The 24,449-nt window shown below is 40.7% G+C and overlaps 1 protein-coding gene across 7 annotated transcripts in view; it reads left to right on the top strand.

Moving 5' to 3' along the window:
- The first annotated feature begins 4,947 nt into the window (after positions 1 to 4,947).
- The window catches only part of LOC133510363 (receptor-type tyrosine-protein phosphatase F-like), a 419,886-nt gene continuing 400,384 nt past the window's right edge, over positions 4,948 to 24,449 (top strand). For 4 of the 7 annotated variants that reach the window (XM_061838176.1, XM_061838175.1, XM_061838183.1 and 1 more), the window contains exons 1-3: positions 4,948 to 5,100; positions 5,643 to 5,745; positions 24,348 to 24,448. The gene's annotated coding sequence lies outside the window, so the exon portion shown is untranslated. Of the gene's footprint in view, positions 5,101 to 5,642; positions 5,746 to 18,769; positions 18,909 to 24,347; position 24,449 lie in introns of all 7 variants that reach the window. The other 3 variants (XM_061838181.1, XM_061838180.1, XM_061838179.1) reach the window with 2 other exon arrangements.

Below are 24,449 nucleotides of genomic sequence, written 5' to 3'. Positions count from 1 at the left end.
GACACGAGGGCCCATCCGGCACCGGTTGCAGCTAGAATTTTATTTCTCTATTTTACTTTATTCGTCTAAGGAGTTTGCTCTCCGGTCATCTGCCATGAATACTAAACACAAAGCGGAGCAACCGCATTTCATGGGACTATTTTGGTAAGCTCTCTTTGTTTGGGCTCCAGGTAAGACTTTGTCGTGGGAGCATGCAGACACACTCGGCTCATCACCACCTGCCTGAAAGGTGCCCACGTGTTGTCGTGACTCGCGGGGGGGGGGGGGGGGTGCGGGAGGGGTATTGGCATCTCCGTGAAACGATTCCCTGACGAGCGAGGTTGCCGCGGGTCGGAGCGGAGGCTTCAGAGGCACGCGCGAGCTCGTTTGGAATTTTCCTTGAAAAGCTGGCGAGGGTTATTCACACAAATTATTCCCATTTTAATTTTAGTGAGAATATAATTGGCAAATGATCTGTGGGTCATTTGTTAAAACGACTCTACTTAAGCGAAAAATAGTTCCGCACAAAAGTCCAGAAAATGACGATTTTTATGAAGGCAAGTTATTAAAAAAGGAAAAGAAAAGAAAAAGTAAAGAAATTAAGATGTGATGCTTGACAGTGCAATACAATGAATTATGTCAGAATTTCTGGATTTATTTGAGTTTAAAGTAGGTATCAACCAAACAAAAAAAACCCCAACATTTTTAATAACTTCACCCATATTATCATCCATTTTTTTCCCAGGGTTAGGGTTGCTTTTTTTTTTTTTTTGCATTACTAGACTGTATTATTTTCATGATAATCCAGAGATTTAACATTTTATCATTCAAATAATATTAAAAATATTTGATTTGGGCATTTCTTCTCTAAATTAATGCAAAAAAATAAACAATAACATTATGTTGACAACTTTATTTATTTTTCTTGATTGTTATTATAGGTTTTGTGTTCTCATTTACTCAAATTAGACCATTAAAGGCAGATTATTTTGGACAAAAGCGCAGTGATGTTTGACTTTTCATCCATTTTCCATAGTGTTTATCCTCACTAGGGCCCCGGGCGTGCTGGAGCCTGTAACAGCTGACTTTGGGCGAGCGCCGAGATACACCGTGAACTGGTCAACAGAGAATCGCAAGGCTGATTGAATTTTGAAAAGCTTTAGATTGTTTTAAATCATCTAAAAAGGTAATACAAAAGACAATTTAAAATATTAGAGATTAATAATATCTTTAATATATTATAAGGTGGCGGCCAATTATTTTATCAATCCTGGTGGACTAAACGATGCACTATTGTTGCTAATACTGCTAACACCGCTAAAGCTATTAAAACCACTCATGCTGCAAATGCTTGTTATGTCCAAAAAACTCAAAATAACCTGAAGAACGTTCAAGACGTGTTTTTAGCACAAGCCACTGAGTATTTAGCAGCAATATTCTTACGGCTTGGTTTGTCTTCACACATGTAGGGGAAGCAATTATTCCTAACTTTGGATTCAAGACACCAAGATCAGTGCAAACTTGTCAAACGGTGTTTGCTAATGAAGAAAGAAGTGAGAAGGAGAACACTTTGGTTATCTCCTGCCGATAGCATTATCGTTAGCATGCAAAACAGCGCTCGCTCCCCCACTCCCCGAGAGCGACCAGATCAAACTCCCAATTACGCTTCTACAACCTTGAGAAGAGTTCTGTATATAAAAACATGTTAATATATATTTTTAAAATATACCTCCACTGCTCCACAGGGCACAACAACTTTTTAGCGTATCTTTACTGAAGCTACATGCGAGAGTTAAACCAAAGAAACTGATTTTAAAAAAAAAACCTCTTGTTGTTTACAACAAGAAGAATATAATTCACGGTTCCTAATGAAGATTAAATGGAAGTCAGGATGTGTTTATTAAAATGAAGTGCTGAAAACGCGCAGAAGGGATTAAATTGGCTATTAAACAGGTGAGTCGCCTGTCAGGACATCTTGTGAAGAGAGAATATAATTGCGCACCGAGCGGACGAGAAGTAATCATAATATAAAAAGAAATGACAGGAGTTCCAAATTCCTGAGAGGAGTGGAAAAATGAGACGTGAAGGCTCTTACTGGTGGGATAATTTGGAATTGATCAAGCTCGGGCAATTACTCCCGACTTATTATGTACAAGATACACTAGATCTGGAGAAGTTGTAATTATTTGAAAAAAAAAAAGCCGAGTGTGAAGCAGCTGGGATGAGAATCAGCACCTCCAAATCTGAGACCATGGTCCTCAGTCGGAAAAGGGTGACGTGCCCTTGCTGGGTCGGGGATGAGATCCTGCCCCAAATGGAGGAGTTCAAGTATCTTGGCGTCTTGTTAACGAGTGAGGGAAGAATGGAGATGGAGATCGACAGACGGATCGGTGAGGCGTCTGCAGTGATCCGGGCTTTGTATCGGTCCGTTGTTGTAGAGAGGGAGCTCAGTTGCAAGGCGAAGCTCTCAATTTACCAGTCGATCTACGTTCCTACCTTCACCTGTGGGCACGAGATGTGGGTCGTGACCGAAAGGACAAGATCCCGGATACAAGCGGCTGAAATGAGTTTCCTCCGCAGGGTGTCCGGGCTCTCCCTTAGAGATAGGGTGAGAAGCACGGTCATCAGGGAGGGGCTCAGTGTCGAGCCGCTACTCCTCCGCGTTGAGAGGAGCCAGATGAGGTGGCTGGGGCATCTGATTTTGATGCCTCCCTGTGAGGTGTTCCGGGCATGTCCCACCGGAAAGAGACCCAGAGAGACTGTCTTTCAGCTGGCTTGGGAATGCCGGTGGAAGAGCTGGATGAAGTGGCTGGGGAAAGGGAAGTCTGGACATCCCCGCTGAAGTTAGTTCCCCTGTGACCTGACCTGGAAGATGAAATGGATGAAAAAAAAGGTTTGATAGAGACAACCAAATGTGGATTTGAGACATGGGGTGTATCAAAACAGAGAAATGAGTAGGACACTAGAAGATGGGACCTACACTTTGAGGGCGGGGCAAAGAGCGGCACACATGAAGTTGGGGACCTTTGAGAGTGGGTCACATGAAGGTCGGGGCTTTAGATTCATCAAAGTGGGCACCAATGGGAGTGAGAAACATGAAGGTCTGTGAGAGTGAGGTACAAGTAGAGAGTCCATCAGGGTGGGGCACAAGAAGGTGAGCCATAGGAAGTTGAGGTTTAAATACCTAGACACCATCAGTTCTGCCTAGCAACAAGCGACCACACACATATCTGAGACAACCAAGAAAAACAATGGCTCGAATACTGTCCAAGAACCCACCCTCCACCCCCCCTCACCACCCAACTTCTTAAATAGACAGAGGAGACATTTTAATACAGTCCCAATCATCTCCATCCTGGTTGTCCTCAAAGGGAAATGACAAAACATAAAAGGTGGGAGTGAAGACGCTGATTTGCGGCATCGCCTTTGGCTGCCCGCGAAGGCGGCTTTTAGAAGGCTGTTATTAATCTTGCCGACTGGGAGTCAGTCTATTAGCAGGGAAGAAGACATCAGTCACGCTTTGTTCAAAATCTTCCTACACGGGCAGCTGGCTTTGCCGCGCAGCCAAACTATTCCACGCTTCTTCCATGTGGAAAATACAAATAAAAGTAGCGCAAACTCACATAAGAAAAAAAAAAAAGTAATTCCCAACAAGTGAGTACATAAAATCAAGGTGCCATCGTAACGATTAATGATTGTTGTATGGACAGTTTTTTGAAAATAAATACAAGTAACCTAACCCTAAACCTAACAAAATACAAATACAGATCATTCCTAATATTTTGAGGATATGGGTAGCAGCACATTAGTGGTGCGCATTATACATTGGTAGAAGGTTTTTCCTGATTTGTTTTGGGGGGGGGGGTCAACTTTGGGGGTGCACATTATACTTTGGGACGCATTATACTCGAGAAATTATGCATTATCATTTGTTATACATAATTATTCTGAAGAAAAGCATCGCTTATTGTGTTATTTTCTATGGGGGCAGCTGGCAAGCAACACAAGCCTGGAAATTTGAATATAGCGAGCATATTTAAGTAAGGGAGACATAATGTAGGGATAATCCAAAAAGGGGCCCCATTTGCATAGGAAGCACCTTAGCATAACTCTGCATGATGATGTTATGTCTTTTCACTCACTCATTAGACACAAGAATTTCATAATACGTCGAGAGAGACAAGGAGAGGAGACGCTTATTTTGCATTGAGTACAGTTTGTGTATGTACTCGCAGCCGTGTCATAATTTTACTGCGCTGACACGTGATGCATTGTGGGAACACATTGTGAAGCGTCTTGTTGCGTTAGAAGGGGATGTACCACTGTACTTCCGAAGGGGGAAAACTGCAATGTTGACTCTGTTCCCAATGATTCCGTGTCTTTAATGTTTATACAGAAAATTCTGTATGGGTTGACGTCATACCCCATTACTCTGTTTATATCCCGTTGTAGCTGGATAACAATAAGGGAAAAAATTACAAATATTATTTTCAGGCTGAACAAAAGGGCTTAATAAGAGAGCTTTACACACTGGGGCCTATTATGACTTTTTGATTTTAAAAAAAAATGTATTAGCTAATACTATTACCTCCAAGGTGTACTATAAAGGTCCCATTCCATATTGGTACACATTATATAGAACACCAACTTGTTAAAAGGCATCAAAATGCTGGCCTTTCCAAGCAGAATAAAATAGGATTTCCACGTATAGTAGACATAATCACATTTTTGATACTGTTATCACCAAAGGCAGAAAATGGCTAGTTTCATTCCACATTGCGGCCCCTATATACAAGTCAGTGACAGGGAAAAAGGTGAAATAAAAGGTGTTGTTCAGTTGCTCTGATAATCAGAAAATAGGCTGTCGAAAAAAATACCTCCACTGCAAAATTAGTCAATGCATTTTTTTGTTGTTGCCTCGAGCCAATAGAAAGTATTTATAAAAGCACATTTGCGCCGCTCGGGAACAACTTGCTTCCTCGGATATATTTGAACACTGTCCGTGTTTACCACACGGACGTTTATTGCAGACGGACCCACTTTTGGGCCAGTGAAAAAATATTGGCCAAACACGCCTGAAGACGGTCTGTAAGTGATTTTAAGACACCAAAATCTACTAAGGTATGTAATATACATATAACATTAAGCATGTGTGATATAAATTGTATTTAGCGTTTTTCTTTGTCCTAAAGTAATAACCGCTAGCTTGCTAATGCTAAACGCTTAGCAAAGGTTGATTTTGTTGTCTCAATTTACGTGGTTTGTACCATACAGTCAGTGTCAGCATATGCAATCTAAGAATAGAAGACTCATATTTTTAGTAAAACAAAAACAGCACAAAACATTCTTTTGGGGGGTGGGGATGAAATATTCATAGGTTAATTGACTCTACAAAGATTTGGTTGTGACAGTCTGAGACATAGTCACCTGGTCTGATGACGTAATATATTTGGAACAACTTAATAACCCCAAGGCAACTTCGTGATGTAACATGTTGTCCTTTTGGTTAAATTCTAAATAACAGCGCATGGGCAACATAAAATCATACTTTTCAACCCAGATGTGCTGAAAGTTTCCTAGAAAAGTGCACCAGCGCGAGTTGGAGTGGCAGGATAATGGTAGCGGTCAGAGCTGAGATGGAGGAATAATGGAGTTCTTTGCAGGTCAACGCTGAGCCGCTGACCTCCCGCTGCGTTCTGCTCAACCGCCGTCACGTCCATCATTTAACCGAGCTCCGCTGAGCTTTGCAGGGAGGAACAGCACATGGTAAGTGGGAAGAATATATATTTTTTCGCTTTCCATCTGGCACTTCGGTCAAGGTTGTTTTGTGGTTTGTCAAGTGTTGTTCATACGACCAACACGCTGGAAAAAAAAAAAAAAAATCCAGGGTTTTAACACAGGCATTGGCCTGCCTCTGTTGTGGCGCCGTTACGACCTCCGAAGGCAGAAATATGTCAGGTTGACTTCATAACTTCCATTTTGTGTCTGTTATTTATACAGAACAGCAATTTTAAAAAACTTAAGATCTAGTATGGATATTTTACAACCTCTGAAAGCAGAAAATTCATATATTGACTTTGCACCGTTACATGTCGGTGCTGTTCGTACGGAATATCCATCCATTATCCAAGCTGCTTATCCTCACAAGGGTCACGGGAGAGCTTAAGCCTATCCCAGCGAGCTTCGGGCGAAAGGTGGGCTTCACCCTGATTTGGTGGCCAGTCAGTCGCAGGGCAGATATTGACACCATCACTGAGTGGGAATCGATCCCACGCTGCACACACCAAAGTCAGGCATGTGTACTCAGTGGCTCTTCATATAGAATAGAAACTTATAAAGATGGTCAAAAACTTTACAGACAGTGTAAAAGGTTTTTACACATAGTTGCCGCCTGCCTCTTATCGCTCTCTGTTACTACCTCCAAAGTGACGATTTTGGCGGTTCACACTTCCCATTCCGTATCAGTGCCGTTAATACGGAACAACGGCTTAGGGAAAAAAACGGAAGAATCTCAGGTTTTACGGGCAGTGTAAAAAGGCTGTAAAATGACCTCTGAAGATGGAATATTTGTGTCAATTTCATCCTCCCATTCTGTTCCGTAACATGGAATAAAAAGGAAAATTTGTATTTAAGGCTGTGTAAGAGGGCCCTATATAGAGGCAAATTATTGCATAGACTTCGTACCTCACATTTCTTCTCGTGACATTCATACTGAACAGCAAGTAACGTACAAAAGGGAGGAAAAAAAAATGCCATCTTTTACAGGCAGTCTCGTCCCACTCGGCTTTATTACTGCTCCTAATGGATTTTTTTTTTTTTACCTGCGCCCATTCATGCCATTTTTTTCCACAACAGCAACTCAGAGAAGACGTCTCTGTTAAGCTTCATTTACTACTTTAGAAGATGGAAGATTTACGAGTCCACTTTCTCCCCCATTCTATGTCAATTCTATTTATACAGAACGGCGACCTGAATGAAAGGTAAAAAAAAGAATGACAGCTTTTAGTGGTCGGGTAAGAGGACCTCACAAATATATTTTTGTGATCATTTATACCCGCAATACTGGTGCATCGACTTTGTTCCCCACGTTCCGTGTTTTTGCCGTTCATACAGAACACCTTCTTTTCCTTTCGGCTTGTCCCATTAGGGGTCGCCAACGCGTGTCATCTTTTTCCATCTAAGCCTATCTCATGCATTTTCCTCTCTAACACCCTGCAGTTGTCATGTCCTCCCTCACCACATCCATCAACCTTTTCTTTTGCCTGGCAGCTCCATCCTCAGCACCCTTCTGCCAATCTACTCACTCTCTCGCCTCTGAACATGTCTGATCCATCGACGTCTGCTCTCTCTAACCTTGTCTCCAAAACATCCAACTTTGGTTGTCCCTCTAATTAACAAATTTCTAATCCTATTCAACCTGCTCACTCAGAGAGAACCTCAGCATCTTCATTTCTGCTACCTCCAGTTCTGCTTCCAATTGTTTCTTCACAGCCACCGTCTCTAATCTGTACATCATTTAATAAACTTTGTCCTTCATCCTAGCGGAGACTCTTCTGTCATATAAAACACCAGACACTTTCCGCCAACTGTTCCACCCCGCTTGGACCCGTTTCTTCACTTCCTTCCCACACTCTCCATTGCTCTATATTATTGACCCCAAGTATTTCAAGTCATCCACCCTCCTATCTGTTCTCCCTGGACCTTCATTTTCCTCCTCCGCCCCTCTCATTCACGGACATATATTCTGCTTTACTTCAGCTAATCTTCATTCCTCTCCTTTCCAGTGCGTGCCTCCATCTTTCTAATTGTTCCGCCGCCTGCTCCCTGCTTTCACTGCAGATCACAAAATCATCTGTGAACATCATAGTCCAAGGGGATTCCAGGGTAACCTCATCTATCAGCCTATCCATTTCTACCGCAAACAGGAAGGGGCTCAGTGCGGATCCCTGATGCAGTCCCACCTCCACCTTAAATTCTTCTGACATGCCTACGGCGCATCTCACCGCTGTTCTGCTGCCCTCATACATGTCCTGTACTATTCTAACATATTTCTCCGCCACACCAGACTTGCGCATGCGGTACCACAGTTCCTCTCTTTGTACTCTGTCATAGGCTCTCTCTAGGTCTACAAAGACACAAAGGCAGAAAAGGGCTACGCAATTTGGCGTCGTCCTGGCTCTGTTTTCACTCTGTTATGACTTCTAAAGGCACAAAATTGCCAGGTCTACTCTACTTCATACACCCCATATTGGTGCCATACCATTTATACCGAATAACGAGTTGAAAATTACGGCTTTTCCAGCCACCGTGAAAGGGGGCTCTGATCTTGTGAGTGTCACTCATCAGATATCTTCCATGTGATCCAGACGGCAAAGCCTTTTTTTTTTTTTGTTGTTGGCAAAAACTTCTCTCTCTCTTTCACACAAAAGGTTAATTGGTTCTAGTGCCGATGTTGTTTTGAGTCAAAAGTGTTCCTTTCGGAGGCACAAATGCTGGATTGTCAAGCGGATGAAAGTGGTAGTGGTGTTGGCGGGTGGGGATGGAAGTGAGTGAGAGGGGTTTGTTGTGGATTTACAGACAGCGAGAAAGAGTTGCCGTTCAAAGTTGCTTAGAAGTGCGCCAGCCATTTACCAAAAATGGCACAGCGTGAGCGAAAGTAGCACTCGTTGCAGCGCTGTTGTTGTTTTTTCCTGACGGCGCGATCCAATTAAGACCACCGTCAACACGGAGGCCACGGAGGCGGCTGCCGTTAACGAGTCATCAGAGCCGGAGACGCCCGGGCAATTACGACACGCGGGGTTCGCGAGGCACAGTCCCAATTACCAGTTGATCGTCAAAGGAAGGTGCGAGGAAGGAGGGGTCGTCGGTAATTTGGCCGCGGCGGCTGTGATAAGGGGTGTAACCCGGCAACCGAAAGTGACGTGGCAACGCACCGGCCGTCTTGATTGTGACAAAGTGGAGCTGATAAGAACGGCAGTGGTGAAAGATACAACTCATCAAAGAAGTCATTAAATGAACCTTTGGTGGGTTTGGTGGTGGGGTGGGAGATGCATTGCGTGTGAGCGTAACCCAACTTCACGTCATAGTCAGATATCATGAAATTATCTATAAATTGAACCCGAATTGAAAAGAAGAAATCTAATATGATCGAAGATCATATTAAGTTATGGAAAGCTAGAAAAACAATTATCAGTAGTTTTCATTGGATTTAATTTGGACATCATCTTCAATTACATAGTTGAGATTTTTTTTCCGTATCATTTTGAACTTCTGAGACTTAAACTCTTTATCATTGTTCGTATTATTGATTTTTAAAAACATTTAAATTAGGCTATAGTTATAGTTGAAAATGATTTTAGAAATAAGAATTTGTGTTGTTTCATATCTGGGCTGTGAGCCTGAAATAATAATAATAATGATGATTATATTTCAACTTTCTGTACACAGTATGTATGTATCTTATATTATTATATTCGTTATTATTATATTATATTCATATATATTATCCATTTTATATATATATATATACACTTATATATATATATATATATATATATATATATTATATATTATTATTATCTAAGTATGTATCTGTATACAGTATGAATTGTATATTATATTATTATATTATTCTTGTTGTATTCACTATTAAGATAATTCAATGTTTTTCTGTATAATTTTTCCGTATAATTTTAAATAGCTTTGTGGCCAATGATTTACTATCATTATTATTGTTGTTCAGTAACCGATGTATTTGATGAAATCATTTGGTACATTATTAAATATACTCTGTGCATTATACTGTATATTTTTTCATGAAATCTAAGCTATAGAATAACACTTGTATCATTTTAAAAAAATTAAAACATATACTGTCTTTATTGTATTAAAAAAATATATATATTATTAACTGAAATGAAAGTCAAATTCCGCCGTCTTTAGCATCAATGAAAGGAAGGTTTGGTCCGAACATGGCGCTTCACTGATTACTGCAAATAAGCGTGCGCTTAGAATCGGGGATTGCTGAAGAATCCACCAGGGGGCAGTAGCGCACCTGCAGTCCTTGGAAGGCTCAAGCGCTTGTGAGGTTGGGGAAGTGTTTGCCCTGCATGTACACAGCCTGAGGTGGGCCTGGATTGCCCACTTTAGCTGGAGACGCATCCCCAGAGCGCGTTCTCTCTCTCTCTCTCTCTCTCTCTCTCTCTCTCTCGCTCTCTCTCGCTCTCTCTCTCTCTCTCGCTCTCTCTCGCTCTCTCTCGCTCTCTCGCTCTCTCGCTCTCTCTCTCGCTCTCTCTCTCACACGCACAGAGTACACATGCCCTACTTGAATGGCTCTTTTCGGGAATGTTCTTATCTTGGTGCTACTATGAGAAAATTAAGTCCAAAAAACATAATAAATGAAAGGAATGTTTGTGCCATTTTTCTCCAAGCTAAGAAGGTATTGTGTATTGGTGTGGTTTTTTTTTTTTTTTTTTTGCTAAGTCACAATACCATATCTTTTCCTGCACAGTTGTTCATTTCAGTAAATCTGCCAAAAAATGTGGAGTGCTCTTGAACTACTGGATTATTTTAAACCTTTTCTAAAAGACTTATTTTTTTGACAGATTTATTTTTTTTTTTTTACCCAGTCGAGAAAAGTTATGGTTAGGGTAGGGATTGGGTTGCGGTTAGGGGCGAAGGCAAAGTTAAGGGTTAGAGTAAGAGTAAGGTTTAATGTTAGGGTTCGGAGTTCAAATATTTTTTTGTACCCGACTATATTGAATGTGATGACAGTTGAGTCAAAGTTAATCGATGATTTAACTAAACTTCAACCTTTATTGTACCACAAGCTGCTTTCATGTACAAGCTCAAATTGAACTGTTAGACGTTTTGAAAAAGCACAGTCACGCACAAAACATAACCAAAATGAAAATAATGATATCATGGTTAAAAAAAAAAAAAACACAAAAAATATTTCACAAATCCTGCCAGGGTTTGTAGACTTAGGAGCACAATTGTACAGTACATAACATATCCTGTCATATTTGAATTAAGGTGTACACCTTTTTTGTAACTTCCATGTATATATATTTTTATAAAATATTAAAGATTTTTTTAAATTTTCCTTATACATATCTTATAATGTACAATACTGTCTTTTGACAATTGCGGGAAAGAAATGCGCATTATACACGAGAACTCTAAATCAGCCAATCGAAAGATGAGAACGTGAGATTAGTGGTTAGTCAACTTAAAACTTTAAATATTGATGCGGACTAGTTAAGATAACCGGTCGACTAATTGATTCAGTTAAAATAAGGTTAAGGTTCAGGGGTAAAGGTTAGGGTAAAAACAAGTATAAGGGTTATAAGCGTAAATGGTAAAAAATGCTTTTTATTGAGCATAATCCAAACCCACGTATAATAACCCCAAAGTTGAGCTCAAAATTCTGGAAAGCCCTTCAATCTACATATTGTATAATTTGCACAGTCGATATTCCGCTCCCCATGTGGTCAAAACATTAAGTATTATCTGCATTTTATTATTTTTTTTTTTTCCAAAAGAATTAATCTGCTCTGCAAGCAGGTGCCGGCGTGATAGTTTTTTCCCCATCAATTCTCGAAAATTGCTCCATCGACTCAAAGCAATGCTCAATGATGCTATAACATTTTAATAGTATTGTTGCTAAAACATAGAACAATCTTGGTACAAACCAATAAAAATGTATAATATAAACAAACCAGGCGAAACGTTTAATTTTATTTTTAATGGGATTCAAATTGAACTGTCAGGCTTTTTAGGAAAAACACAGTCATAAACAAAATAATCACCATAAAGAACATAATAAAGAAAAAAAAAAACACAATACTTCACAAATTCCGCCTGGGTATGTAAACCTGGAAGCACAACTTTACATACCAGCACTCATATCCTGTCATATTGGAATGACGCAGTACACGTTTTTTGTAACCTCTACGTAGCCGTATATATTTATAAGATCCATCCATCCATTTTCTTTCCCGCTTATCCTCATGAGGGTCGCTAGAGCCTATCCCAGCTGTCAACGGGCAAGAGGCAGGGTCCACCCTGAACTGGTTGCCAGCCAATCGCAGGGCACATCGAGACAAACACTCGCAATCACTCCTCAGGGCAATTTAGATTGTCCAATTAACCCATTCGTGGAGAGTGTCCCATTTATGGGATATCATAATTTTCATGCATTCTATCCTCCATTTTTTCCCTTGAAAAATGTATCCTTAATGAGCAGGGTCCTATTTTTGGGGCGATCTCCTAAGAAAACCCAAGTACCCTCTCGCGGGCAGCGTCCCGTTTACGGGACGCGATTATAAATTAGTAAAGTTATCATATAACTTAACCGTAAAAGAAAATTATTTCCTTGATTGTTGCCTGTAAGGAGGCTTTTACCTCACTAAGGCAAAAAATTGCCACCCACACAGGGACGGGGAGAACATGCAAACTCCACACAGGCGGGGCCGGGATCAAACCCCGGACGACTGTGAGGCCAATGCTTTCCAGCTGATCCACAGTGCTGCCCTATTTATAAAATGTGAAAGAATTTAAAATTTTTCCTTTTACCTACAGTATGTTATCACACACAACTGACTTTTGATAATTGCAGGAAGGAAATGCGCGTTAGACACGAGAAATTACAGTAAACATAAGGGGAAGTCTTAGGGTTAGGATTTAAGGTTGGTGACTAGGGTGTAAGATTTAAGCTTCAAGTTTAGGGGGATTTTTATTTATTTCCTGGAGTGCAATCATGGTTAGAGGTCAGAGCAGATTTTTTTTGGTTTTTATTCCACAGTGATAAAAGTGTTCAATGGCCAAATTTTCTCCTCTGGCGGGTGTGCATAAATATGCACAGGTCCCCTCCTACATGTGAACATACCGGACATGCCATGCTGTCAAGCATGACTTCAGCCTTGGAAAGTAACGACGTGGGCTGTCACCACCAGTGCAAAAAAAAAGAATTGATGGCATGTTCAGAGCCCTGCTGGACACGTAGAAGCTATAGAAAAATGTTGGATGTTGTTCTGGAGCTTGTGGGTAAAAGGTTTCTTTTCCAAAACACAAGCTTTTCAGATTAACAGCACAATCTCTTGACCCCAAGTGTCGTTTATTGGAAACAAGGAAGCACCTCACCTCAAATAAACACTAACGCCGTGAAGACTGACTGGGACTAGTTGCTAACAGAAGCTAAATGTAAAGATAGAACAGAATTCCAAAATGGGTGAGACAATATCTGGAAAAACAAGAAGAAAATTCTCCATCACATTCGGATTGAAGTCACAGATAGATCCACCCTGTAAAAGAATCTTTGCAAGACTCGAACATTAATTCTTCATTCGGCTGCCAATCAATGATGTCAGATGAGGTTAGCCAAGAGAAGATTAGCTTGCCGGGGTACTCGATTACCATTTTCTCCATAATCTCTTCAACCGTTGGGGTTGTTTGCGGCGCACAATGGAGGCAGAACTGCCTAATCGATAGCCTGTGTGTGTGCTTGAGCGTATAAAAGAAGAAATATATAAATGTGTCTAACTACGTGCTTTCTTTGAAACAAATCATCGGAGCATTGTTTGTTATTAAGGCTGAGGATTCTCCACTTATTTATGATTGGTATGGGATGACTGTAGTGGAATTTTGTTGTTGAAGACTGATAATGCTCATAATTAAATATACTGTGTTCAGATTTTATGGCCACAATCATGCCTCTGATGTCCTTGTTGAAAAAGGTAATGGAGTTTTGGGTGGACAATGCTAAATGTTGTCACAAAAAGCCAACATAATTAGGAGAAGTGGATTCGGACATGTGATTTTCATTCATTGGTTTTTAATTTACAGTGTCAATGTATCCAATAGGTCATGTAATCTGAACTCTATTTTGACAATGTGATGTTAAATCCTCCCTCATTTAATCGTGTTTTGAGAAGATTTTTTATTGACAATTACGAATTTTCCGGGGCGCCACCATTTTCGTGCGTGGATGTGACGTGTTACGTGCCGTTCCAAATGCTCGATTACATGGGACTCCGTTATGCCCAGCGTTGATTTCTCGGGTATTTATCCTCATCTGATGAAGAAATAGCAGTATCGGTTGATCGGGAAGACGGAGGAATACTTCCATACGGATTTGAACCTGTGGCTGGAATTAATGTTGACTATTGGGATGGTTCTTCTGGTGGAATGACGCGAAGTCTGACGAGCAAGCTCCTTCGAGCCGGGGAGCTTTAACAGTGCATGGGTGGTATCACAAAATTTTGCTAACTGAATATGACACTACGCCCCAATGGTACCCACAGTTATCTGGCCGCTCATGATCTTGGGTTTCATCTCAAAATAGTCCAATTTTCCGTTTCAAACTACATTTAAGTGATTCCCACATGCACTGTCACTAATCCCAGTTCTGGGCAATTCTTTAGCATCACTTATGTGTCAAGTGGCGATGTCACATATTCCAGAGGTCACCCAATTGACCACCTCCAACGCTAACATCCCAGTCTGTTGTGAGATCCCCAAGGAAGTGGATGGAGCGAATGCTTGCAAAGTCCTTTGCTTTCACCCCAAAGAGCTTAGCGTTTTTTTCCCGTTGCACGGTGGCGGTGAGTATTTGCCACCTGCTGTGAAACAAGCCTTCTGCGCAAGTGCGATAATGTCACACCGACTGACGCCGTGCTGACAGCTCTCCATATCACTGCCACTTTTTTGCGTGTGTGTTTTTTAAGGTAAAATACCTCTCTGTGACTTTTCCGCATTTATTAGCAAGTGGGTAGACTGGGCAAGCGTGGATAATGAAGAGAAGCAATTGTCATGTTCCCCTGACTTTGACAAGCTGCCGCCCCCGGCGACATTTTCCAGCATCCCGGACACGCAAACCTGAGTACATGGGGACGTATTTCTTTGTTTTCCAGGACGTGTCAAACATGATGGGCGACAGGATCTGTTCGGAAGTATGTTTCCAGTAAGCGTGCCTTGTTAATGTCAAGCTTGCTGCCAGCTGAGCGCGAGTGGAACCTTTCAGATTAGATTTGAAGAAACGGACATTTCACACAGAACAGATCAGTTCCCTTGACATTGCGAACATCTTTTTTTTTTTTCTTTTTTTTTTAATAACATTTCTTTTATCGATCTCGGATTCACTGATCTCTGCCCGGCCGAGGGGATTGCCCCACAAAAATAAACCTTAGCTGGAGCATAAACATTACGCTGGTTTAACTTTTTTTCAGTTGCAGCCTCGCAGTTTTTATGAGAATATTCAGACAGTCTCACGTTGCAACAAGAAATTATGTAAGATTGTCAATCATGAGCAGACGCACAATTAATTGTCAAGGGCCGATTTCCTAAAGGAAACAAGAAGTTGAGCTTTTTGGTTTGAAGCAGCCGTTTTGGGCAAATTCCAAGGCCCATATTTTGACAAACTCTTGTAAAGAAATTGACCCAAAATGAGCCCTGTTAGGAACCAGGTATCCTTCACTGGGCTGCAATTCACGTGAGGTCGGCCATGATGTACGGATTAGAGACGGTGGCACTGAAGAAACAACAGGAAGCAGAACTGGAGGTAGCAGAAATGAAGATGTTGAGGTTCTCGCTGGGACTGAGCAGGTGGGATAGGATTAGAAATGAGCTCATTAGAGAAACAGCCAAAGTTGGATCTTTTGTAGACAAGGTTCGAGAGAGCAGACTTCGATGGTTTGGACATATTCAGAGGCGAGAGAGTGAGTATATTGGTCGAAGGGTGCTGAGGATGGAGCTGCCAAGGAAGAGAGAACAAGAGGAACACCAAAGAAAAGGTTGATGGATGTTGTGAGGGAAGAGATGAGGGCAGTTGGGGTAAGAGAGGACGATGCAGGAGATGGGCCAAAATGGAAAAAGATGACGCGCTGTGGCGGCCCCTAACGGGACAAGCCGAAAGGAAAAGACGAAGATTCTTGCCCACGCCATTTCATTTGGGTGTTAGGTTGATGATGATTTTGAGGATTTGCCATCATAAATAGCGGCGCGAGGGGGCCATTTATCACTACTCGTACATCTCAGAATTAAGAATATTTAGTGTCTTGGACTCCTCAAATCCCCTCTAAAGATGCCCGGAGGACTGGTGGCAGTGTGGATTAGTCTGCTGCTGAACACTGCAGCGCTCTTGCAGTAAAGCTGACAGAGAACAAGCTGTAAGTTTGGGCTGCAGCGTGTGATTCATTGGACTGCTGACCTTCCTTTAAGCGGGGATGATGAACAACCCGCTAGGAGACCTCGGGCCCGGGGGGGGGGCGTGCGCCCCTCCTCCCCGCAAACTCCCACCGCCTCTCCTTCCCGCTCAGCTGTCTCGCAGCCTCACCTTCAGCTCATATTCAATCACGGTGGCAGCCGGCCGCCTGATAAATACCGGCCATATGGCTACCTTCTTCAGTCGGCACGGAAAAGAAACAGCGAAAATGTCACGGTGCTTTCTTGTGCTCGCATAAGTGGAATATTCCGTTCACCCCCCCCACACACACACACACACACACACACTTTGTGCACCCCCCTCAGATTTAATAGCCTGCGTTAGTACAGCTAATGGACAAAATGAGAGGCAAATTGATGCTCGCTTGGCTTGGCTCAAGTTAGTGGCGAAAGAAATTATCCTCCACATCTGACCACATTTCAAATATTGTTCAAACATTTTTTGTTGGCCAAAGATGGACGGAGTATATTTTTGAGTTGACTCCAATAAGGGTATTTTTTTTTTTTTCCAATTTCATTCTATTTGTGTGAGTAAATGCTCAGAATATATTCTATACTCATAATCAACATCTAGGGGCAATTTAAAGTGTCCAATTAATGTTGCATGTTTTTGGGATGTGGGAGGAAGTGCCTGGAGAAAACCCACGCAGCCACGGGGAGAACATGCAAACTCCACACAGGCGGGGCCGGGATTTGGATCTCGGTCCTCAGAACTGCGAGGCCAATAAATTTATAATTATGATTGTGAATGCAAACGGTTGTCTATTTGTGTGTACCCTACATTTGGGTGGTGACCAGTTCAGGGTGTGACCCACCTCGCATTCAAAGTCAGCTGGGATAGGCTGTATGGAGAATGGATGGATATTTAATACATTCTAGTATTATAAATGATAAAATATATTGTGTGATTTTTAAAAATTACAGTACAATAGATTTTTAGTTATTACAAAAATACAGCATTTTTCTTTATGAATGCTCAACGTCTGCAGATGCACGCTCACACTACCACTTTTTTTGGTTTACATCAAATATTCTGAAATTCATTTATTTTGAGGGGTAATAATGAGTTTGAAATATTAGTGTTTTTGGATCATTGTGTTTTCTGATTTTTTTTTTTTCATTTTTTTTTTAAGATGTTAACAAAGGTGGCAATTAAAACTAGTTTTTCACTATTTGGTGTAAAAAATTTCAGTCTCGTATCATTCATATCACTCATATCATATCATTTCACTCTGTGAATAGTTTGAAAATGTTATCTTGCTTGCTGGAAAAATGAAAAAAAATAGATTTATCCAAATGATATGCAGTAGCTGCATGGTGGTGTAGCTGAAGAGCGTTTGGCCTCACAGATCTGAGGACCGAGGTTCAAATTCTGGCCCCGGCTGTTGGAGTTTGCATGTTCTCCCCGTGGCCTGTGTGGGTTTTCTCCGGGCACTCCGGTTTCCTCCCACTTCCCAAAAACATGCAACATCAATTGGATGCTCTAAATTGCCCCTCGGTGTGATTGTGAGCGCCACTGTTATCGCTCTCTGTGTGCCTTGGGACTGGCTGCCGACCAGTTCAGGGTGTACCCCGCCTCCTGCCCGCTGACAGGTGGGATAGGTTCTGGCACTCCCACAATCCTCGTGAGGATAAGTGGGTCAGAAAATGGATGGATGGTGCGCAATATTTACAAGTGGGAACACAATCGTAGTCTGCAACTATACAAGTGCACAAAGTTCAAATAGTGATAAATGACTAATCGATGAAGATTGACTGAATAATTCCCAGTCTTATTATTAATTGTACACTTACACGGCCAATTTTAATAGCAGGTCGCCACTCGTGGTCAAGTAATCGCAACGGATGTAATGAGACCGCCCGCGAACAATTAGACTCCTCAGGGTCCCCCTTTGGAAACACTCGTTAATTAGCCAGCTACGGCATGATCGAACGCTATCCGCTAATGCCGTGTCATCCGTTAATGCTGCAATTTAAATGCAAATGTTGATTTTAATGACACCCACCCTCCTGTTGATGTTGCTATGGCTAGATGCCGTTTCCATGTGTTTATGCGGCTTTATCGAATGATAGAAATCTTTGAAAAAAATTGTTTTAAAATCCGCTTTAATCACTTCCTTCTTTCCAATCACAAGATGGAGACGTGCGGTGACAATGATGAATAATTAAGTTGAGGAAAGTGTTAAATGGGCTGTAAAAATAGCGCAGGTAAAAGGCTCAGGTTTAGTCTCTTGGTGGTACCCTTGGCACCCAGATCGGAGTCCGAGCGGGGCCGTAATACGGCTAAATCAGTCGCTTGACGCTTTATGCAAATGACCCTGGCTTTTGAATCTTTGAAGAGGTGATCTCAAAGACAAACGGGGGCGGGGCTTAAGCTTTCTCAGAAAGCCGAAGGCCCCCCCTCCTATCAGATAAACTTGCACACAATAATCAGGACGCATAATTAGTCTAATTAATGTGGCTGTCAACACTGACAGCACACACATTACATGCATCCTCCTAAATGCCTGCTTTAAATAATTACAATATCATCCATCCATCCATTTTCTTCACTGGTTATCTTCACAAGGGTCGCGGAGAGTGCTGGAGCCTATCTCAGATGTCAACGGGCAGGAGGCGGAATGTGCGGAATTTGGAATGTGGGAGGAAACCGGAGTGCCTGGAGGAAACCCACGCAGGCATGGTTAGAACATGCAAACTCCACACAGGTGGGTTCAGGATTGAACCCGCAACCTCAGAACTGTGAGGCCAACGCTTTACCAACTTATCCACCGTGCCGCCATTACACTATCATAATGCACCATTTTTTTTTTTTTTTTTTATATGAAAGTGTATTACACCACACTGGAAACAAATAGCCATACTAAAAAAAAAAGTCATCATTTTATGAGATTAAAGCAGCATTATTTTCAAAATTTTGAAGAACAATGCCGGATTTTACCGAATCATGAGAATTTTTCCACGCATCCATCCATTTTTAACGCCGCTTATCCTGTTTAGGGTCGCAGTTCACTGGAAACTTTCCCATCTGATTTCGGACGAAAAGCAAACTCTACACCCTGGGCTGGTCAACAGTCAGTCATAGGGTACAATATAGAAATTAGGCTTTACATGATCAGGATTTTTGGGGTCGATTACTGATCAGCGAGTTTAAAAAAAAAAAAAAAAAAAAAAAAAAAAGTTAACTGATTACCGATCCAATCTCAAGATGTAGCAAATTGGTAGTGCGCATTGTACATTGGTAGAAGGGTTTTCCTCTTTTTTTTTTTTTTTTTTTTTTTTTTTTTTTTTTTTTTTGGGGGGATCAACTTTGAGGGTGCGTATTATACTTAAGGACACATTATATTTGAAAAATTACGGTATATGCAGTATTTACACCAAATAACGTATATTTGTTCATCTATTTACTGTATGTCAGTGAGGCACAGCAGCAGACAGAACAAATTACCGGTCATGGCCTTCTATTAGATGGCAGTAAGTACATGGAGCAATTTACGTATGTACTATTTGTGATGTTTTTGTCTGTTGTTTTGCCGTGAGATTTTTCAATTATAAAATATGTTCATGGCTTCATAAAGTTTAGAATTCCCTCCTCTGATCATAATCCGTTCAACGGTAGCATGTTTACACACAAGCACGAGCGGTAGCAAAAGCTCGCTATGCTACGTAACGTTTTGTTGATGTATCACATTAAAAGTACGTGAACATTCCTCATGCAAGGCTTCCAAAAAGTCCTCTTTCCCGAGCTCTGTTGACCAGCGACACGGTTTGTTTTCTTCTCATATTACAGTCGGCGTGATCCACTCAAGTATTCATCCCCACGGTAACGAGTGTAGTTGGTTGCATTTGAGTTGACAAGATAAAGCCCAACGAGCGAAAAAAAAGAAGAAAAAAAAAACATGATGCGGTGGTAATGGAATACAAGATAGTGCAGTAGTCTGAAATAGTGCAATCATGAGAGAGCAAATTTGTCTCGTAGTCTTGAGTCGCACATTATGTGTTGCCTTTATGTCACCTTGTCTCTCCCATTGCGCCAAACTTTTTTTTACTAAAGTTTATTGGCCATCAGATATTTACAGTACTACACTAAAAGACAAAAAAAACCTAACTATATAAATACTACTATATAAAAATTAACTAGCTTTTGGATTCAGATATACTGTGCATGACGGCGATGCAGAGTAAATGTCTTTCTCTCAGCCGATCAATGACATCATTGATCGGATCAGGGAACCAATCAGCAAAAAATGCAAATTATCGGCTGATCCGATCACGCCAATCAAATTGATGTAAAGTCTAATTGACATCTTCACTGAGCGAGAACTGAACCCAGACTATCTGCACCGGCGTGTGTACCACTCCACCATCAGCGACCTATCAGGGTTTTTTTAAAAGAAAAAAAACCTATTTTCAAGATAAGGCATTTCTGAAAGGGAGTTGAAATTCTTTCAGGAAAAAAGTTGTGACCCATGACTAAAGATGTATTTTTCGGAAAATGAAGTATAATTTCTTGAGCACATAGTCTGTTCTTTTAGTAATATTTTGAAGGCCCTGTGTCTATTTTTTTAAGAAAAAAATAAATTTTCCAGTGTTTTTTCTTTAATTTTTTTATGCTGGTAAAAGTCACTTCCTCAGCAGATATATAGCACCTGTCTCATTCTTACCTTTTCCACTCGAGCGCCCCCTTGCAGCCGTTAGAAAAAATAAACAGATTTGGGTCCGAAAATTGTGATCGCTATTGCCTCAGAAGCATATGGTGCAAGGTTAATAGTCGCTTATTTACATGAGATAAGACTGGCCCCTCAAAACAGGCTGATTAACTGGCTGATTTCAGCGAGACAAGCTATCTGGGATGTAAAGTATCCTATAATTGTTGTCTATTATTTTGATGAAAGCAGATGTGATTAAGACACCTGGGAGCGTTTGTAAAATAGGGTAAAAAAAAAATGCATGTGTCTTATAAAACTTGATAAGACCCACTTTTATTTTTCCCAAAGGAGCCCTGATCTTTATGTTTTAGTTGTGTGTGTAATGGTTGGAAAACGTAAGTGTTTTTATGGTACCTAGAAAAACAATAGCAAAGCTCTTAGCACATTGTAAAATCTTCCTAATGGATGGAATTTATGGTCAGGAGACACTACAGGGAAGGATAAAGATTACTATAAAATATGAAAGGACGACGTCATAATGTAAAAACAAAAAAACATGAAAATTCCAGGTATACTTGCAATGTGAACTAGTTGGATTTTTCTTTTTAATCATCAGCCTGCATCCACTCAAACTAGAAATGTTCACATTTTTAAAGTATTTTAATTAACATTAGCATTTATAAAAAAAATCTAATTTGTTAAGTAGGCTGAATTCCATAGTACATTGAAGAGCAAACTGGGAAAACAATTATTTTTCTCAACATTATTATTTTTAATCATTCTTATTTTGATGAAATGTTTTTTTTTTTGTGTGTGTATATTTTGTTCCCTTATGATTCAACATTTGAAATTTACAATTATTTTTAGATTTTAAGTCAGAATGAAAATCCCCATGTTGTTTTCACTGCACCATCACTTTTCTTTCGTTCTTTCTTGACATACTTATTGAAACCTTTCAGCGTGTTGTTGGGAGACAGACAGCAAAATAAAAGCTCAGGCCCGGCCAATAAAAGCGTCCATTTTGAGTGTGACTCATGCCGCCGCCGCTGGAGGTATGAGAGCTGTCGTGTTGTGTTGTGCAATATGTGACACCGATAAGATCGTAAAAAAAAAAAAAAAACAAGAAAAGCACCTGAGTCATCAGGGATCCGCCGGTTAAACTTTTAAATTTCCTCCCCGTTGATGTCTCAGAGGTTTGCGAGTGTTATTTCTCACAGGATGATGATTTTATCAGTTTAATCGAGGCATTTTTTTCATTCCACGCTTTAAAAAAATAAATACAAAATACAAGTAATTGGCAGTTAATCGTTTCGATCCGAAGGGTAGAAAAAGTGTCAGCCGATTGAAACGACGTTCGTTTTGCACTTCAGCTGCAGTTCACTGGACATTCTCTTGGACGTTACTCAATGAAACCACCTTAGGCTTAAAAAAAGTTTTTTTGTGTGTGTGAAATTTCTCCCATTGAAATGTAATCAACACGTTCTAGGCTGGAAAAAAAAACACAATTTTGTTTTGTGATCTGTTTTTAGACGGCCTCTGACGTTCGCATAGTGCGCTGTCAGTACCAATCCATCGCAAGCATTGTCATTAGAATCCAGTTCACCAATCATACAGCACAAGGCAGCAACATGACCGCACAAAACCTCGCGGGCCAACCGAAGTGACTCATGTTGGTGAAAAATTGGTCATGCAACTTATCATAACAGACGCCTAAAAAAACAATAGCTTTGTCAAACATGGTCGTCTTGCATGTATTGGCACATAAAGAACTATTCAGTTTGTTGTTTTTATATTTAATCTTTATTTTACCAGGAGTACATCTCTTTTACAATGGTGACATGAACAAGATTATTTCAGTTTATTTTCATACCTCTCTCAAAAGGGGGATGTGGAGTTTTTTTGACTGCGACTTTTTAAAGATTTTGTTTATTATTATTATGCTTTATATTAATTGATGTTGTTAAGCAATATCTAAATTTACACGTAATATTTTTAGAATTTTTTTATTTTATTTGACGTTCATGCTGATTTAGTACTTGTGTAGTTTTTCGCTGACTACGTTCACACTTACCCAAGTACCAGTAATTATTTGAATGACTGCCGTAATTCCCGGCCTACAGAGCGTACCTGGTTATAAGCCTCACCCAGTACATTTGTAAAGGAAATACCATTTGGAACATACATATGCCGGAGCTGTGTAAAAGCCGCAAGTGCCCACATTGAAACCCACATTCAAACACGAGATATTTACAAAGAAAGCCGGTACACAGAAAGCATTTAATGCTAGTGCGGCGATAACACAAGCGTGGCACTAACGCTAGAGCGGCGGTAATGCTAACACTAGCAACGCTGATAGGGCCGTTTAAAAAAAAAAAAAAAAAAAAAAAAAAAAAACTTATCGGTAAAAATCACTGAGCCGCCAGGAACACAACAACTACACGCTAACACTAGCGCAGCACTAACATGGCCGGTAAAAGTCACTTCCTCGGCACATATATTCTGGTCTCACTCTTATCTTTTCCGCTCGAGTGTCCCCCTTGCGGCCGTTAGAAAAAATGCACAAATTAGCTGCATAAACCTCAGGGTTGAAACCGTGTGGGGAAAAAAAGTCACGGCTTGTAGGCCGGAAATTACGGTAGTTTTTCATTTTTCATGAATCATAGTATTTTGAAGTAGCAGTACTCCTACTTGAATCCAATATTTGTAACAGTAACTGTATTCCTACTTGTGTACAATATTTGGCTATTCTGCACACCTCTGATTAATACACGTACAGTACTCTTTGATTGGATTTCACTGCATGTCTCCCAACAATTTCCACACTGGGTATCAAAAAATATTGTCATAGTGGAGTCACAGACCTTAATTTTTCTTTGAGATGTGTCGGCGCGAGCTGAAATGGTTTTATCGGCACGTTTCAAACAACAGTCGAACTTTGTTTAATGGATCTTGTTGAACAATGGGGAAAGAAATACAACCCATCATATGACGTGGTTGCGCTTCAGTCTAAGAAATAAGGACAGCACACAGAAGCAGGCAGGCGAGCATTCTCTGCATGATGCAATTACAATTCATACAAAGAAAGAATTGTGGGTCAGATGTTTGGCAGCTCGCGATCAGATTGTTGTTCACTGACTGAACTCACTGACGAAAGAGTGGCTGCAAATGAATTCACAATGTTTTATTTCATTTTTCAAATCCATGACCAAACATGAGCCCCTCGCCAATATACACTGAGGCACGTGTAAACAAACAAGCGAGCAAATATGTGCTTTCTCATTCAAATGCAGCCTTTTAACAGTTAATTGCTGCACAATAAAAATGAAAACTACCCTCAGTTTTACAGGCATAGGGAGGAAACGGCACAGTGTTAGCAGAGATACTGTTCACGTCGTGTATTCCATTGAATAAAAGTTAGAAATTATAAAAACGATTGTGTCAAAAGATGACAGAATATAAAAAAATTAAGTTTTTGCCACATTTTTTGTTTCAATTCAGTGGACATTGTGCTGCTTTTTCTGGTGTGTGCGCCTTGGCCATGTGGGAGCACAAAATGACAGACATGGATAATGCATGAACGAGGCTGTCACAATCGCGAGG

This window comes from Syngnathoides biaculeatus, chromosome 13 (genome assembly GCF_019802595.1).
Source record: "Syngnathoides biaculeatus isolate LvHL_M chromosome 13, ASM1980259v1, whole genome shotgun sequence".
NCBI classification, from domain to species: domain Eukaryota; kingdom Metazoa; phylum Chordata; class Actinopteri; order Syngnathiformes; family Syngnathidae; genus Syngnathoides; species Syngnathoides biaculeatus.
The sequence above is the reverse complement of the archived record's forward strand: the minus strand, read 5'-3'. Positions and strand labels throughout refer to the sequence as shown.